Here is a 6,265-nt window from a genome sequence, read left to right as displayed (position 1 = left end):
TTATTTGAATTTGGCGCCATTTAAGGCCCCACCTTTAAATTTCGGTAGCAACTGCGCTCTAGTGCGAAGCGCTGCGCCGCGATGCGGCTTTAGGCCTTCCCACTTTTGCGCGAATTTCGTCGCGATTTTTGCATCATTCCCTCGCTTTTTGGCGGCGTTTTCGCGATTTTTTCGCAAAAACCAGCTAGAAAATCGACGGAAAAGGCCCGAAAACACTTGGACACTCGAGAAATTCGGATTTTTCTCCTCGAAATTCGCTGTTTGTCTGAAAAATCGAATTTTCCTCGGAAAATTCTAAATTTTTCGGCATTCCGCACATTTTCCCGGCGAAATTTCCCAATTCCACTCGATTTCTTCACACATCGACCTAGGATTTATTCACCTCGAGGATTTTCGCAACGGATTTCTCTGAAATTTGGCTGGAAATCGATCGGATTGCCCTCGCATCGACTTCAATGGTTGGCTCGTGCCTCGATTACGTCAGTTGTCATTGCCCGGTCCCGCTTCCCTCGATTTTCGCCCCAATTCCCCGTTTTTTCGGATTTCGAAATGTTTCGAAACATTTCGAAAATCCCGATAAAGCCGGAAGCGGGCAAGAAATCGATCAGAAGTTCTACGGATCGGGTACTCTGACTGCCTCGTGCTTCGATCGCTTCGTTTGCTGCTGTTTTGGTTCACTTCCCTCGTTTTTCTCGGGATTACGTGTGGTTTTCGCGATTCCGTCACCCCTCGAAGCAATTCCAGGTGTTTCGCTCGCCCCAAACCACTCGGAAACTGAGAAAAATCGATCAGAAGTATCGCGATTGGCTTTGGATGGCTCCCTCGTGCTTCGTTCGTTTCGGATGTCGTCGTTTGTGTCAGCTTCCCTCGTTTTTTTCGCCGGAACCGTGTTTTTCGCGATAAGCGTCACCGCTCGAAGCAATTCGAGTAGTTTCGCGCGTCCCGAATTAATCGGAACCCGCAAAAAATCGATGAGAAGCCTCGCTGATGGATGGTTCGTGCTTCGTGGCCTCTGATGTCGTCTTCTGGTCAACTTCCCTCGTTTTTTCTCGGGATTACGAAAGGTTTTCGCGATTCCGACACCCCTCGAAGCAATTCGAGGCGTTTCGATCGCCCCGAACCATTCAGAAACTGAGAAAAATCGATCAGAAGTCTCGTGTTGGCCTCCGATGTCGCCCCCGTGCTGGATTTCGTGCGGGATTTTCTCGCTTTGGGTGCTTCTCCCTCGGGATGAAGCCACTTGACTCTAGTTTCTCGTTCTTATCTTTTGTGCTACGTCGGTGAACGGTACTGCCGCTTCTTGCTGTGTTTTAACACAGATTCGTCTGTTTGCGGGAGGGTGTAGTACTGCTAGCCGATCGATCACATTAGAGACGATCGATTAATAAGTCAAGGTCCCTTCATGCCACCTAGCTGGATCGGAGCCACTTGGCTAGAATTTCTCGTGTTGCTTTAGTGCTACGTTAGTGAAAGATACTCTCGCTTCTTGCTGTGTTTTAACACGGACTTGTCCGTTTGCAGAGGCGTGTTGTATTTCTAGCTGATCGATCACTTTAGATTCGCACGATTAATAAGTCAGGGTTCCTTCATGTCAGCTTGCTGGATCGGAGGGAGTCTCTTTGCGGATCGGAGTGTCTATTGTAGACACGTCTTTCCTTATAGCTATCGATATCGCCCTCTCCCCTCGCCGGATATTCGCTGAATTCTTCTGAATTCTGTACTTCCGAAGGGGATCGGTGGTCAATTACAGCATTCGGATTGATACCCTACAATTGATTCCTCGGATCTAAGACGTTGTCTGGATGTCTGTGACCCGGAACCCCCGCTAAGCAGCCGCAAGGCAGCGAAGCGGTCGGGAAGCCGAGCTTTAGACTGAAGGATGATAGGAAAAACTGGGGGTCCTCGACATCGTGTATGATTTTGATGTTTCGGATGCTCCTTTTGAAGGTTTATCGGTATTTGTCTCCAGCTCCTCGGAGCGCGAGCGGTCCCGGTAACCGATTCCCTGCCGAGCGGTCAGCAGTTTTTACTGCGTACGACCCCTCTCGTGGTACAAGGATCCATCGAAATGTTGATGTTTACATGGGATCTTGGGTCGGTTTGGTTTTGTTCAGCTCACTAGGCTTCATCGGTTTAATTCCGACCCGCCGAACGTGTTGAATTAAGTACCGAGCAGGCTGGCCCCCTCGTGTGAAGCCCGACTGGCTCACCAGATACGGTTTTGAGCTTAACGGCGCGTGTTATTGACTAGTGAAAGAGATGCCAGGCAAGAGACGATCAGACTCCTCCCTCTGGAGGGCAGTCCCTGTCCCGCCTCAGGTGCTCCATTTTCTGCGTTAGTTAGGGACTGTAAGCTCTGTGCCCACCCGTTTCCCCCTAGCGGCTCCCATCCACTAACCGTGGTCGTCTTGCCGGCAAGGGTCTCCGGTCGGCATATGAATACAGAAACCTCGGGTAAGGTACGCCACGGATTAGTGCGTATGCCATTTCCGTAACCGGCCCCTCGAGTTAACACGCCCCAATGAGAATTCATTAGACGTTCCGTTAGTCTTTCCTCGCCCCATCGTCATCTGACGTGCTTCAGCTAATTTCTGCGCTAGTAGAATTCTTCTGAAGTGAGTCGGGATGATTCGGCAGTTTTTTTGAAAACATTTAGCGGAAAAACGTACTGTATCTGGCCCATCATCGGGACTCAGAATTTTCGTAAGCCGTCAGTAGATAGCAAGCGAGCCTTCGGATAATATTCTATTGCTCCGGTTTAGAGCTTGACAGGAAATGGCGATATTTCCTCGACCTCACGACCCTCGCAATTTTGGAAGTTCGACCAATGGTGTTAATGCGAGCCTCGGCGATTTGATCTCCCTCGATGTATTTCGAGTCTTTCGAATCCCCCTCACCTCGATAATACACCTAGTCAATTCTTCTAGTGTTTCATCCGATTCGCTCCCTCGCTTTCAGACTTCTAGGTAGAAAGTCGATTTAGTTCATCGATTGTTCGAACACCCACTGGTTTAGTAGCAGGATTCTGAAGGGTTAAAGCTGATGCCTACTTTCGAAAACATCAACGCAAGCGTTGCATTGTGAGTAGATCCGAAGCGATCGAGCAGTCGGTACCCTCTGTTTACCTGATATGAAAACTAGCGGCCTATTAGATAATATCGACTCACTAATATCCACTCTCTATCCCAAGAAGACGCTACTATCGCATAAAAATTTGAGTAATTTCGCACTTGTCTTCTGTGTTAGAACCTCCAATGGAAAGGAACTACGCCTAAGCTCGCCGGTTCGACAGACGCTTTTCAAGCATCTGAACTCGCCGATCCTCAGACGACCATTCCCTACTGCGGAGCATTTGGTGCTAGCTAGTCATCCGTTCAATTTGATTCGGAGAGCTACGCATTGAATGGGTTCCAGATCGTTCGGTCTCACCGAGGAAAGTTGAATTTCGTATCGAGATCGGAACCCCATATGGGCCTACTCCCCTCGGATACATGCAATTTGAAATTCAACCGACTCTGTACACATCGATTCGAAAACTGACCTAACTGCCAGAAGACTTAGTTGAAGAGTGTATTTGCTCTTTGGCGACCGACATATTCAGTAGCGTGTTAACGTGAGCTGAAACAGTCACCCCGGTTATTCTGGCTTTTTGGATCACTCCCCCTCGTAGCTAGCCGCAAGGTTGGTTATTCGGTGATCGTCCCCAATGAGCTATAGGATAGTCGGCCGTGTTAGTGCGAGAGAGTGTCTTTCGGATGCTCTTCCGGTTACAGGATTTGAGGAGGATACTCCCTATGGAGCATCCTCTGGCCCCCCGGAGCGTGGATTACGCTCTGGGGAGAGTTTCTAGTACTGGATCACGTTCAGAGATGACTTCAGTCAGCGATTCGGTGTAACCTTCGCCGAAGCATATCCCTCGATTTCGAGTGAGACCCTTCAGAGCGGAGATATACTCGAATCCTCTGGCCCCCCGGAGCATGGGTTCTAGGACCCACTGCTCCAGGGCGCCATTGACTATGAGATCCTCGGGACCAGATTTGGTGCTATCAGATCCGCCTATTGGAAGATGTGTACGAAGTACGGAATCAGAGTTTCGATTCTGAATCCTAGATATTCGATCATACTTAACACGGAACTCTGAGTATCTCGTGAAAGATGTTCATTATCGAGAGTAGTTTGACCGAAATAGACTTATATTCTCCCCCAGTGGGCGAGTGTGAGCACGTTTCCCTCGAACTGCAAAGGAATTCTTGAAGCACAGATTCTTCTTTAGAATCTCGCTGTCTCGCATGGGATTTGGTGTATTCTAAAACGGATTTTCGGCAGTTTCACGTCAGGTCGCGTGGCTTTTGTACTTTTTTTGTACATTACTGACTGTGAATACTCCCTCGAAATCTGAAAGTTGTCTAACAACCATTGTCGACAATACTACCAATCTGGAAACCCACTCGATAACCACATCTGGATGAGAGAAAGAGCATAAACTAGTGGTGCTTTAGTCTTCGGTGTAGGCAGATGTGAGCGATAAGCCGCAGTTCTATAACTCCGGTTTCTCCCTCGAATCTCTCAGTAGCTGTGAGCAGTCGTTTATGATTGCGGACCCTTTCTGTCATTCGATAGAAAACCCGAAATTTAGCTTACGATTACACTAGGCCCTCAGATTTACCGCATCACGGAATCCGTTATGATTCCGAAGTCTCTTGTCAGATATCTTTTGGTATTCTGAGCATTTTTTAGCATCATATTTGTGATGTTTCTCCCGCTGAAACGGGATGAATCTTTCCGATGAAATCGAGCATCTCGGATGAATTCTGGTGTTGAATCATACTTTATGAGATCAAAGTGAAGCGGGCTCGATACAATTGCTGACCTCGAAAGAGATAGATTGTACTGCTTCCTCGTATACTGTCGTATACGATTATGATTCATGCCACGTCTCTAGTACATTCTGAGTAACGACTTCGATTTCGTTGCAAAAGAGTGTTTGTATTGCTGAAAAGGGCGATTTCTTGTGTTGAAGAGATCGTCTGGTTGAGGCGAATGACTTGCCAGCTGTGACCGATAAATGGGTGAGTCGACGCTCGAGGGATCCTGTTTCCGCGTATTTTGAATACATCAGTGAAACCCCGTTGCGTCGATCGGAGAACCCGTAGAACAGTCAGCAGTCTCTTCCGGCGAAAAATAAAGTAACCGGAACCAGCATAATACTACTGGTGTAGACTGTTAAACGAGTGAGTCCGTGCTTGAGAATCCCTGTCTTGACGTATTTTTTAATACATCAGGTGATCTCATTTGCATTTGATTGAAAAACTCGTAAAACCTCACGTCAGTAGATTCCTGGTAAAAGAGATGGTAATTATCATTCGAAGCCTGTTGCGCCCTCGATCGATTATGAGCATTAGTGAGCGCGATCCTCAATGATCGTGTAGTGTTCATAGTCCATTCAAGTGACAGTACCCGACCGGTGGGTGCTGGAAATTCCGATGAACAGACAATCAGCATGTCTGAAGGAAAAGTACAGTATTCCGTAGCGCTCTACTCCCACGAGCCCAAATGGTAGCCAATCCAACGGGTATTCGTTGAGTGCGAACTCTTGTTATACAACTTTCTGAGAAAAGTCGGAGCCAAATGGTAACCAATCCAACGGTCACCGTGGAAGTTGGGGTTTAGTGAAGCTGCATGGTCTCGGAGAACCGTATCGCGGGGTTTTTCGTAGATTGCATGTAGTGGACTTAAAGTCAATAATGAGAAAAAACCCTCGGGATTTTCGGTTGGTAGCTGAAAGTTTCGAAAACAATTCGGTACTCACAACTGAATTGCGCAGAGTTGCGAGGCTCTGGTGTCCGAAATTTCGGAGAATTAGGACATTTTCAGACAATTTCTGGTTCGTTATCCCTCGTCTCGACTCCCACCGATTCTCTGATCAAGAATCGAGAAGGAAGTGTTTGGTACTTCGTGTAAGGATTTCGGAAGCGTTTTCTCGATAAACAATGCCGACATCGGAGCTGGAGCGATCATTCCGTTGAGAAGCAGAGGAATCAAGATCAATCAGTCATTGCGCTTGCATTTGGCCCTCGATTGTGCACAAATCGTGGAATGGATTCAAGACAAAACTCGTTCCGGGAGAAGTTTTCAGTTTCAAAGAGCTTCGGCTTAAACCTCATAGCTTCGCTTAAATTTCCCCGGGTCACCAGGCTAAGTTCGCCATAAAAAAGACATTTTTTCAGATCTCGATCTTGCGCTCATGTCTACCGGTATCAATCGA

This window comes from Caenorhabditis remanei, chromosome IV, assembly GCF_010183535.1.
Source record: "Caenorhabditis remanei strain PX506 chromosome IV, whole genome shotgun sequence".
Lineage (NCBI taxonomy): Eukaryota > Metazoa > Nematoda > Chromadorea > Rhabditida > Rhabditidae > Caenorhabditis > Caenorhabditis remanei.
This window is presented reverse-complemented; position numbering follows the sequence as displayed.